This window comes from Lycorma delicatula, chromosome 1 (genome assembly GCF_047948215.1).
Source record: "Lycorma delicatula isolate Av1 chromosome 1, ASM4794821v1, whole genome shotgun sequence".
NCBI classification, from domain to species: Eukaryota; Metazoa; Arthropoda; class Insecta; order Hemiptera; family Fulgoridae; genus Lycorma; species Lycorma delicatula.
The window spans coordinates 42,732,363-42,745,493 of record NC_134455.1 but is presented as its reverse complement, the minus strand read 5'-3'; the positions used below and the strand labels follow the sequence as shown (position 1 = coordinate 42,745,493).

General features: G+C 30.7%; 1 long non-coding RNA gene across 1 annotated transcript; it reads left to right on the top strand.

Annotated features, from left to right (window-relative positions):
• The first annotated feature begins 157 nt into the window (after positions 1-157).
• LOC142317684 (uncharacterized) lies at positions 158-9,506 on the top strand. Its single transcript, XR_012754767.1, has 2 exons — positions 158-324; positions 9,196-9,506. It is a non-coding gene; the product is annotated as an uncharacterized LOC142317684 (long non-coding RNA).
• Positions 9,507-13,131: the final 3,625 nt, after the last annotated feature.

Genomic DNA, 13,131 nt, shown 5'->3' with positions numbered 1-13,131 from the left:
GTCCAGACATTTTCTCAATTTTCAATAAGATATGAATTAATAAATAGCATATTGATTTTTAATTTCTCTTAACAGTTATTAATTTTATTTTGAATAGTTTTTGTTTCTTTTGATACTGATAAATGTGGTGGAATTGTTTTGTTCCTGGATCATTTATCAATAAATTCCTTAACGGAGAAAATTGTTATCTTTAGTCAACAAACAGAATTTTAAAAATTTCTTTCAACTGTTTGTCTTCTGCTGGTAAATTTGAAAATATGTGAAAACCAGTGAATGAGCTGAATATGTGGATGTTTCTACAGTTAGTACATTATCACTACATAGGTAAGACAAATTCTGTTTTATTCTTTTTAATTCAGTAAGGTTAATTTAATACATTACATATGGTACATTATTTTAATATTTAACAAACTGTTTACCTATGCTGTAACATAGAATTCTCTATCTTGAACAATCTTCAATTATTTTTAGTTGTAGTCTTGTTGGTCTGCTGCTGAATTCTAGCGGCAATATCAATATTAAGAAATTTACAGAATTTTTTTTAACATGATTGAAGGGAATAATCTATCCTAAAAATGCAACATATGCCACAATAGCAAAAAGATTGAGAATTTTCTCATATAAATTAAATACTTATAGTTTATGTTTACAATATTACATGTAATTTTTCACACTAAAATTTACAAGTTTTTTCCTCTCCCTTGATGTACAAGTATGTAACACTCTTATCTTCCATTACAATTCTTGAATGATCTCTCCATCTTCTTTCTGCAGGTTGTCATTCAAAAACTTTCTTAAGCAAATAGTTCTTACTCATCCTCATTAAATGTCCATACAAAGTCAATAGCTTCTGTTCGATTTTGTTCTTAAACTGTCACTTTTCACTTTCATTCTTTAGCAAAATTGAACATTCAGTTAAATCATAATATTCTACAAGGACCTACACTAAATTTCAGAATTAATTATCATTTGCAAGTAACCTCATGAAAACTGGAAATAATAAAATGATATGTAAATTTAACACATGCAGATAAAAATCGTGAATTAAATGATATAAGTTTAAAAATACATCGATTTAAAAGAAATAATATATTAGTCCAAGAAACAGAACACAAATCACATTTAAAATACTGGATACTCAAATTCCATAGTGGATGGGTTTTCTAACAAAGTTTTATGACAATTGCCACTAATAATGTGTATTACCGAAGCTGAACTACATTTTAGTACTGAAAAAACTTATATAACCATATTTCCAAACATTATTCAGGAAGCAAATCTGTGATATAACTATTTTATAAAATTAAGCTGAAGTTTTCCCAAAAAAAATTTCTTGGTTTCAGCAAGTAATATAATTATTTTATAAATTAAATGCAATTATTGATATGAAAACATTTTTATAAACCATTTTTTTTATCATACTAAATGAAATTCCATTTCATGTAATAGCGTAGCGGTAACAAACAGTCATTCGTTCCTAGCTCGTGCAGTCGTCATGAAAGAAACAAGAAACTATGGCATCAATATTAGAAGCGATAAAATACAAAGAACATCGGGCAAGTTTGCAGCGATCTGAAATTTGTTTCGTTACTTCTTGGTTTACGAAATATTTTCATTGTGTTTGGAATAGTCGTGATACAAAACGTCATTACCAAGTAAAGATCTGGCGATTGTGACAGAACTTTGTGGCCGGTGAAAAAAATTAAGAGTGGTAAAATAATACTGTCATCACTTCACATAAAACTCGAAATTATATAAAGGCACTAGACAAAAATGGACAAGGATTTAATCATTTAAAGATAATTTTTTCAATTCCAGTGATTGAAAATTTTAAACTGTTTTTTCAAACATATTTCCAATGATTTAGATTTTTAGAAACTGTTATTAATTAAACTAAAATTAATTAATTTAAACGTCAGAAAGATTTTTGAAAGTATATGTTTGCAGCGTAGCTTTATATGAAAGTGAAACTTGTGTTTACGATATGAGTACCTAAGAAGAAAAGATTAGAAGCTTTTGAAATGCGGTACTAGCGGAGAATGTTAAAAACAGACGGTTGGATAAAGTGACAAATGAAGAGGTATTGCGGCAAATCGATGAAGAAAGAAGCATTTGGAAAAAATAGTTAAAAGAAGAGACAGACTTATAGGCCACATATTAAGACATCCTGGAATAGTCGCTTTAATATTGGATGGACAGGTAGAAGGAAAACATTGTGCAGACAGGCAACGTTTGGAATATGTAAAATAAATTGTTAGGGATGTAGGATGTAGAGGGTATACTGAAATGAAACGACTAGCACTAGGTTAAATAAAATTTAATTTGATTCAATCAAATTTTAAATCGATACACATAAATAATAATTTTTTCTTAAATATTGATTTCACCGTGATTTTGCATTTATTAGTAAATAAATCGTATGCATCTAAAATCTGAGATGTGAGGTGTGAATATTTTGAATTCAGCATCGCAAAATTAGTTAAAATCATCATGTACGACTCCAGATACACGGAAGTTTTTTTTTTTACTAATATCGTTTATTTGAATTTTTTTTATCGGTTAGTTGTTGACTGATGAATTGTTACACTGTACAGTGTAATGATATGTTACATTAATATAATAATTTTCCGAGCTCTGTGACGGAATGGTAGCGTCTCGGCCTTTAATTGGAAGTCTCAGGTTCGAAACTTGGTCGAGCATGGCATTCTTCACGCGCTACAAAATTTATTTTTTATTTAGTAACTGTAAGAGGGCAGTTATCCGGTTGTTACTAAATAAATAAGCGATAGAAGAAATAGCTATCGGTATTCAGGAATACGACTCGACATAAACGGTGGACTAATGAACTGGTGAAACTAATGAACGATAGTAAGAGCAGCCTTCCTGAAGATGAACAAACACCTCGCTAATAAAACCTTAGACTTATACCTCCATGTACACTGTGTTTTCTAGATCTTTTTGCAATGTAAACAGACAGGTTTATTAAAGCCAAACTATAGATGAAAATTGGATGAATGAGATGTGGATTTACTATATGTATGAATATTAGGGATTGATTATGTCCGACGAAGAATCAGAAACAAATAGTTTTTATAAAAATAAAAACTATTTCAAACATATTCAATGAGTAAAATATTCAATTTTTCGTGTATTATATAAGAAAATCTCCCAGAAAAGACCCAAAAATAATGACAGAAATCTCAGCGACCGATATGGTTGTACATCCGACGAATTGCTGCATCCAAAATTCAGGGTACCATGATAAACACTAACTTCCTTGTGGAGACATCTCCCAGGTAGGTTAAAGTTAGGGGTAGCTTTCTTGTTATTGGGGATTTTCCATCTTTCGATTTTTAATGTGCAGTTATAGCCCTATAACTGATACTATAAGCCCGATATTTCTCTTTAAACAGAATTCTCTTTCACTGACATTTTTTTGCTATTTTCAACTAGTTTTTTACTCACATTTAATTGATGATCAATCCTGTAATGGAAGAACATAATAAACTGAACATTGCAACTGGCAATTAATCTTTTAAATACAAAAAAAGGAAAGACAATTTTACAGAATATAATAAATACTGGAAGAAATCTGCTATGTCTTGTAAAATAGTAAGCTTTTAAGTCAGTGCCAGTAACTACAAATTTCAAATTATTTGACAGTACTTATGAAACTGAAGAATAATTTATGAGGACTTTATTACTTTAGACTATGAAACTGTAGCTACAATATTACTTTATTATATTCTCAGCAACAAAGTAAACATTCAGAAAAAACACCAGTAAAAATTCTTAAGATTTAATTCTAAACAAATCAAAACCTGCTAAGTCTAAAGGGTAACCAAGAGAACACTCAAACCCTGCTATATTTAAACACATAATATATACTATTTTAATGCAAAATATAGTTAAACAAAGCAAAATACCTTTTAATAATGTTGTATATTGTTTGAGCTTACAATAAACTACAATAATAATCAAATTTCTTAATTAGGAAAAACATTAACCACCATGTAAAGAACAGTATACCATATACCAGACTTAGCAGTATTGTGCACATTTGAATTTTACAATGAATAGAATTCAGGCTTGAAAAAATTCTCCATCAAATTTTCCAACAGGCCAATGAGGCTGCCAAGAGAGCTGCAATAAATGGCATCTGAGTACAATCGACAAGTGAGAAAGACTTCATGAGATCAGTCTATGTAAAATTACGGGCTCAGTGAAATAGGTTCTAGCCACTGAGTCCTCCCATGTCATTACATAACATCCAGGACAATGTGCCCAAGAAATCTTTCGCCGAGCAACAGAAGAGACTAAATCATCTTAACACGGCTAAGGATTGGACACACCAGGCTTACCCATACTCACCTACTTGGCTCTCCTCATAAGATCAGTGAGGCTTGCAAGGTCAAATGGTTTGTGCACCTCTGCTCTTTGATTGCCTAATCTTTGGAACCATCTGACAAAACTTAGACCTGGGATCAGATATGAAATTTCTATTAAACCAGAAAGATGGTATAAAATATCTGTTGCAGTTCCTCTCCTACAATGGAATGAAGAATACAATTTAGTGGTTTTTAACCGATTTATGTATTTTTTGTTATTACTTGTCTACGTTTATTCTTTATTGTTCCTGTTTCTTTATTGTTTATTTTTGTTTGTGATTTTTGTTTTTTTATGTAACATTACATGATAGTATTACTTTAGTCGCTAATGACTGTAATTGTTGATGCGACTGTAAATAAAAGCATTAAAAAAAAAAAAAAAAATCAGGCTTGGAAACATTCTCTAAATATTTTTTGTAATGTTTGTGGAAAATTCACCACAATAAGTCAACAAAAACCAGATCGAATGCTGAAAACTGCTTATAAACATTATTTTGACTGTCCTTGGAAGACAAGTTAAATCCTGGGCATGCATGAAATGCTACATTAAACTAACCCAGTGGTTAAAAGGAAAAAAAGAGTATTTGCCTTTGGTGAACCTATGAGTTGGTGCTAGCCTATTAACCATACAATGACTGCTATTTTTGCTCAACAAATGTTACTTGTTTCAATTCAAATAATAAAAGCTGTATTGCATACCCTAATATTAGTTTAGCTATGAGACTGGTTCTTCATGGTGTTGATTTACAGATTCCGATTGCTCTAACTTCTTGGAAAGAAATTTCTCAACTGATGAATCCTCAGCTTCAATAGATATTATACATTCCAGAACAATCAAATACTTAACCTCACCTCATCTCATAAGCAGAACTGAGCGACCTAATTCATGACTTGTATTTCTCAAAACAACATGCAGAACTTCTAGGTTCATGTCTTAAAGAGTGGAATCTATTAAACAAGGATACTAAAATTTCAGTATATAGAAATCAAAACAAAAATTTACTGAAATACTTTAGAAGAGATGGTTTAGTTTGTAACTGCCATGATGTTAGGGGGGGCTCACATCTGAACTGGACATTGAATTTGTTATTCATGATTGGTGTTTATTTATAGACTCATCAAAAAGAAGCTTAAAGGTGGTGTTGTTGCATAACTCAAATAAGTTTTCTTTTACACCAGTAGCACATGCTGTAGAATGAAATAAATAAATGAAAGTATGTCAAAAATTTAAACAGCTATTAAGCATGATGAACACTAATGGCAAATCACTGCTGATCTAAAAGGATGGATTTCTTCTCAGTTTCCAGAGTGGCTTTACAAAATATGTGTTTCTTGTATTTTTAGGATAGCAGGCTACAGATAAAGACTATGCAGTTCAAGATTGGCCAAAAAGAAATCAGTTTACCTTAGAAAAGGAAAATGCTGTCAATATTCCTGTTATTGAAGCAGGTCATATTATTTTACCACCTCTGTATGTAACGCTAGTCCTAATGAAGAATGTTGTAAAACCATTAAAGATAGAGGCTGCTTTAAATATTTAGCTGAGGTTTTTTCACAATTAAGTGAACTCAATTAAAAGATGGAATATTCATTGGACCACAAATAGAAAATTCATTGAAACACAATGGAAGTTATCCAAAGATGTTATTACTGGTTTTCTTGGAAACAAAACAGCTGAAAACCATGAGCGGCCTATAAATAAACTCCTAGTGAACCACAAAAATTTAGGCTGCAGAATGTCATTGAAAATTGATTTTTTTATTCTCGTTTGGACTTTCTCCCTTTAAACTTGGGTGACATCAGCGATGAACAAGAAGAAAGTTTCCATCAAAATATGTTGCAGATAGAATAAGGTTATCAAGGCAGATGGGGTGGATCTATGAAGAGCGACTACTTCTGGATAATAAAAAGAGAAGACTTCACTGAACACCAAAGGAAAATAAGAAAAATAAAATTTAAGATAAAAGTAAATGTCTGCAAAATAAATGTAGTAATTTTAATTGTAATTATTATTTTCTTATTACACAAGCCAGCAATGAATGAGTTGTGTTTTTTAGTATTTGATAATTGATTCTTATGTATTGTATAGTGCTGAATCTGAAAATAACCTTCTTTTTTTTCTATTATGTCAGGCTTTTTTGCAAACTTGAATTTCAAGTAAAAAGTTGAAAAATTGTGAAAATGTGATACAAAAAATTAGATATAAAACCTTATTTTATAATAAATTAATGTAATATATTCACTTTTTTGGCGTATACTATGCATTCCTATAGCTGAACAGTTAAGTGGTTGAAGAGGTTGACAGGGCAGGCACTGACCCCTTTATTTCTAATGAAAATTGCGACAAAATAAGCCTAATTTCTATTGTAGTGCATTTTAAATTAATTTATTTTTATTTTTTTATTAAATTCATTTTTATGAGGTAAGTCATGCCTTTGGAAAATATTCCCCCTCGTCACCTACTGTTAATGATGAAGTATAAACTATTCCTCCTATTCACTCACCTATAATGACGAAGTATGTAAAATACAATTCTATTCCATGTGTCGAAGTTTATTTGGATAGCTTACACTTTGCTTTGCACTTTTCCTTCTATGTTCTTTATAGGGTTCATCTCCGTATAACATCCAGCAATAGTCTGTCATCATTGTAGTAGTACATTTTCCTCGATACATTCTTTCAATTTCTTTCATGTCCTGATGAAATCTCTCACCCATCGCTTCACTAACGACACCCAGCTTTTTACTTTTACTATTTTACTATTTTTGTACTTCTACAGCAAGCTTACAATGATTGATTTTAAGTTCAGATCCTTCTTATTGCCCAAAGACTTGATTACTATGTCTTTAAAGGCTCCATGGGCTTTTTTTCTGCAACTTTCATGTTTCTCAAAATTACCACCTTTAAGAAGTTTTATAATGTCAGGTCAAGTAAACACACCCTCTTTTAGTTTGGCAGTTGGTAAGACTGGAAATTTGTCACAGATATATTTAAAACATTTACCTTCTCTTGGTAAGGCTTTGACAAATTGCTTCATCCAACTTAGCTTGATATGCAGAGATGGAAGAAGAACTTTATTCAGGTATATGAGAACTTTTCAGAGCACATTTTTGGTTCCAGGTTCTAATAAAGCTCTATTTGATCAATCTTTCCTTATCCAACAATTTTCTCTGTCTTTGCTACCCCATTCACACATAAAACAAGGAAACTTTGTGTATCCTCCTTGCTGTTGTAAGAGCATCGATATTATTTTGAGATTGCCGCACATAATCCTTAACACACACATAATCATTTAATTTTATTGAGAATGAATTCCAAACCACTGTAATCCTCTTTTAAATGGACAGAATGTCCGACTGGTATTGACAGACACGTATTCTCATTGTGAGGAAAGATAACTCTGAAGCTTCTTTTGGATGAATCTATGAACACTCTCCAATCAGTAATTTTGTATGGAATGTTAAATCAATTAAAAGTCCACTAAATCAATGCAGAAGACTAATTCTCCTTCTTCCAAAAAAATATGACAGAAAATCCGTTTTTTCTGTACATGAACCAGGAAAATGAGGTGCTGACTGCTAGCAGGTTCTTCTCTTTAAGCATCAAACCAAGCAATTCTGAATTTTCTTTGATCAGATCAATGTTATCTTCATTTAAATCACTTATGGAACCATCTATTTCAGGTTAATTTTCTGGTGGAATTGGCTCTGGTACGTCTAGACCATAAGGAACCGGGTGTAAAGCAAATGGCAAATTTGGATAGATGATTCTTTTTTTATTCTTCAAATTAAAGCTGTGAACACCAATCGAACAGAAGTAACAATCATTGGTGTGATTTCATGGCTCCTGCCATACCACTGGAACTCGAAATATGAACACCATCTAAGTCCTTAAACCCATGTGTATCAAACATAGTGGGATGGCCAAGTTTCTTGTTTAAAAACCATTACAATTAACATCAGGATCAAACTTTGTAAATCACCTATTACAGGTTTAAAACTAATGAACAATGTTATTACGATAACAGGAAACTTAACATACAGCATGTTATTGTAATTGCAAATATGATGGAACAGAATGGAATTTAAATTTGCACTAAATTTGACAAATGCAACATATACAATGTGACATCATGCGGACTAAATAAACTATTTGACTACATATTAAGGGGTTTCCAGACCACTTTTAAGATAGGTAACATCATAACAGTGGTGACTTTTTTATCACCTTCTATGATGTCAAAGATTTATTTTTTGTTTTCAGTTCACTAAGCTCAAAAAAGGAACTAATTAATGTCAACATGAAAATTCTGTATTTATTAACAGAATTAATTAACATTTTTTTTTACTCCCAGCTGTAAATTTTCAACTCTTTATTTTCCACAAAAACAAGTTTTTGAAGTGTAACTAAAACGGTTATAATAAAATCTTTAGTGGAATTTGTTTGATTTGTACTGTCTCTTAATAAATTACAAGTTGAGTTACAAAACAGTTATTCTTCTGATAATTGCTCTTAATCAACCAATCTTATATTAATCAATGCAAGACAGTTCCAAATTGAATGAGATTAATTTATATTAGTAAAGTGATATTAATGCTTGATAAAAAGTAAATTTTCTTATTTTTTAAATGGATTTGAATTAGATATTTGTTATTTTTTCTCTTGTGATCCCTAGTTCGATTCTTGCCAAGACCTAGTATCCTTTTATCTGTCATTTAAATCCTTGAGTTTGTGTGTAGTATGTCAGGCTATCATAATACAGTATTTTATTAAATGTTTCATCTTAAAATTTATTTTTTTGTTACAGGACTTAAAGGATTATGATGATGATATTCAAGAAGTAACAATTAAAATTCATCAAATTTTATTGTTTAAAAGCTAATTAAATATATAAATAACATACAATGAATGTATCACCAATAAATTTCTTTTATTATTTATATGCCTTTAATACTGCAGCATATTACAGATATAAAATATTGTAAGCTCTTCTGAGCAAGGTTTTACCATGGTTTCCCTTGGTCCAGTAGAGTAAATGCCAGAACAATTAGTTTTCCTTTCCCTGACTTAAATAAATTTCCTTATATTTTAAACAATAAAATATTATTAAATACTTAACTAATTATTATTTGTGTATTTGATTGCCTTAATCCTCAACTGTTAGTTGTTAATGTATATTACTGTTTTATATATATTTCTGTTGTTCAATAGAAAAATGAACTCAAATTATTGTCAGATTGATATAAAATCTTCATAATAAACTGATGATGCTGCTCTGATCAAAATTTTACCATGGTTTCTCTTAATCTATCCAGCCAAAATCTGGAAGAATTCCTTATTTATCAGTGTAGGATATATTAGAAAAATGGATTAAGTTGTGGTGCTGAAAATATATAACTATATATGTATAATTAACTGTAAATTTTGTGATGCTATTATTATTATTATTTTATGTTACTCTTATTTTTAAAATATTATTAAAATATTTAAAAAAAATTTTTTATCAAAGTGTTACCATGGTTTCCCTTGATCAATCCAGCCAAATGCCTGCACAGTTCCTTTTTTATCCATGAAGTAGTATATCTATGCATTTTAAATGTGATGTGTATAATGCATTATTAAATACAAATTAGAAGAAATGGTTTATTAATCTATATTTATTAGAATAAATACTAGAATACAAACATCTGCTTATAATTTGCACAACTACCATCTGATGAATCCAGCTGTATCCTGTTTATACCATATTCAAATTTATTGGAGTTTTATAATCTGTTGTTTTATAATAAAAGTATTTTCTAATAAACTTTGCTTTGACATGGTCACTAAAAAAAATGCTCTTTACTTTCGTTTTAAAATCCCTAATGAGCTAATGAGTTATTATTGCCTATTTAAACCAATTTAAATCATTTAAACCAGTTTAAATCATTTAAACCAGTGATTCTATATGTTTTCATCTCCACAACCTCCAAAAAGTAAAAAAAAAATATATATAATGAATATTTTGCAACCCCCCCAACCACAACTCAATGAAACCTAGTTAAAAATATTTTAGCTGTGTTGATATAATGGGCATGGACATGCATGTATATAGTGTATAAATATGAGCAAATTACAGTTTACAACTTTATGTATACATGCTCCTTGTAATTTGGTCTACTTGCATAATATTCACTGTGAGAGCATCATCTTTGAACAAGCATATGATACATTTTCACACACTATGCTCTCTGCAGTACAAAAGAGGTGTAAGGGATTGCAGAACCCCTTACAACTCTAGTTTCAAATGCAAACCGTGCATCTAAATTGATAAACAAAATCACCAATTGCTGAAGATGGCTCCAAAAATGACTAAAATCTGGTTTGCCACTTATTAAAAGTTTACGTAATCCTAAATCTTCAATTGACAAGTCCATGTATGTCTACAGGCTCTGCATGTTGATATGAACCAGCACAACCATACTATAGTTTTATAGACAGGTTTGTATTTTAGAAGTAAGTTATGTAATGAACAGGTTTAAAGTAAAGAAAGAATGTATTAATTTAAAATAAAAAGTATTTTTATTAAAAAAAAAATTGTAAAAGTTACAAATTAGGAAGAATTTTTCTAGTAAAGGCACTTAGTTTTATATGGATTTGAATACTAGATCATGGATACTGGTGTTCTTTGGTGGTAGGGTTTCAATTAAGTACACATCTCAGAAAATATCAACCTGAGACTATACAAGAGTACACTTCATTTACATTCATCCTCATTCATCCTCTGAACTAATACCTCCTTACATTGGTTCTGGAGACTAAACAGAAAAAAGAGTAAAGTGTACGTTGAAATTAGAAATATAAGAGGGGAATGAAGTATAAGCTCAGTTGCATAAAACAAAGCAGTAAGTATAACCGAGATATAGGTGTAATATAATGGTTTAAGGATTATGGTGCTCTAGTGAATTCAACAAAGAATTTCTATCATCACCGTATGTGCTACTACATTATCGTGTAAGGAAAACAGGTATTAAAAGTTTTGGTGACTGATATGGTAGTGCTCCTTTTGAAGAAGTTCGAGTTCAGTAAGTTTGTGAGATTTAGTGCTCTCACCAGTAATACAGAGTTTAGTTATCACTGTATTACGCTTTTGTAGAGTCAAGGTTAAATTATGTGGTGGAGCTCACTACAGTGTTTTTAGATCTGTTTGTATTGCTCAGAAGCATGTAGTACGTATAATATTGGTTAAAAGTAGATGACATGAATCCTTCCCATTATTCAGAGGCCTAAGATCTTGCCACTGCATCATATGTATTTCTATAGAATACCAAAGACATATTATGAAGGCTGTAAACAGGAAAGGATTCTTGGTACTTTGGTTACGAATCCTTTGCAGGAAGCGGATAATGTAGTTCCTGCTAGGACAAGAATTGAGTTATCTAAATGTTCTTTCTTAGGTCTAAAAATATTTAATCAGTTACCAAGGGAATTTAAATCCATAGAAGAGTAAATACGTGATGGTTTTCACCATCAATTTATGATTGGTTGTTGTCGATTGAAGATAGATTAATTGGTTGGCCTGTGATTCTGGGTGGAATTGATGACTCTAAAAGTTTCATATTTTTATTATCTTTCTTTTCAGTCATTTGACTGGTTTGATGCAGCTCTCCAAGATTTCCTATCTAGTGCTACTCATTTCATTTAGGTATACCCCCTACATCCTACATCCCTAACAATTTTTTTTTTACATATTCCCAATGTTGCCTGCCTACACAACTTTTTCCTTCTACCTGTCCCTCCAATATTAAAATGACTATTCCAGGATGGCTTAATATGTGGCCTATAAGTCTGTCCCTTCTTTTAGTTATATTTTTCCAAATGCTTCTTTCTTCATCTATTTGCCGCAACACCTCTTCATTTGTCACTTTATCCACCCATCTGATTTTTAACATTCTCCTATAGCACCACATGTCAAAAGTTTCTAATCTTTTCTTCTCAGGTACTCCAATCATCCAAGTTTCACTTCCATATAAAGCAACGCTCCAAACATATACTTTCAGCAATCTTTTCCCGACATTTAAGTTAGTTTTTGATGTAAAGAAATTATATTTCTGACTGAAAGGCTTGTTTCGCCTGCGATATTTGGCATTTTATATCGCTCCTGCATCTTCCATCTTTAGTAATTCTACTTCCCAAATAACAAAATTCCTCTACCTCCATAATCTTTTCTCCTCCTATTTTCACATTCAGTGGTCTATCTTTGTTATTTCTACTACATTTCATTACTTTTGTTTTGTTCTTGTTTATTTTCATAGGACTTCATCTGTGCAGTTCATTGTTTCTTCTAAATCCTTTTTACTCTCGGCTAGAATTACTATATCATCAGCAAATCGTAACATCTTTATCTTTTCAACTTGTACTGTTACTCCGAATCTAAATTGTTCTTTAACATCATTAATTGCTAGTTCTATATAAAGATTAAAAAGTAATGGGGATAGGGAACATCCTTGTCAGCCTCCCTTTCTTATTATGGCTTCTTTCTTATGTTCTTCAATTATTACTGTTGCTGTTTGGTTCCTGTAAATGCAAGCAATTGTTCTTCTATCTCTGTATTTGAACCTTAATTTTTTTAAAATGCTGAACATAAGCATATTATCTATATTGTTATAAAAATAATTTTTTTTTTTAAATTTCAATTCTGAGTGTTCAAAAGCAAATTTTATAAAGTAAATACATTCTTCATCACCAGCATTCTTATACTTTT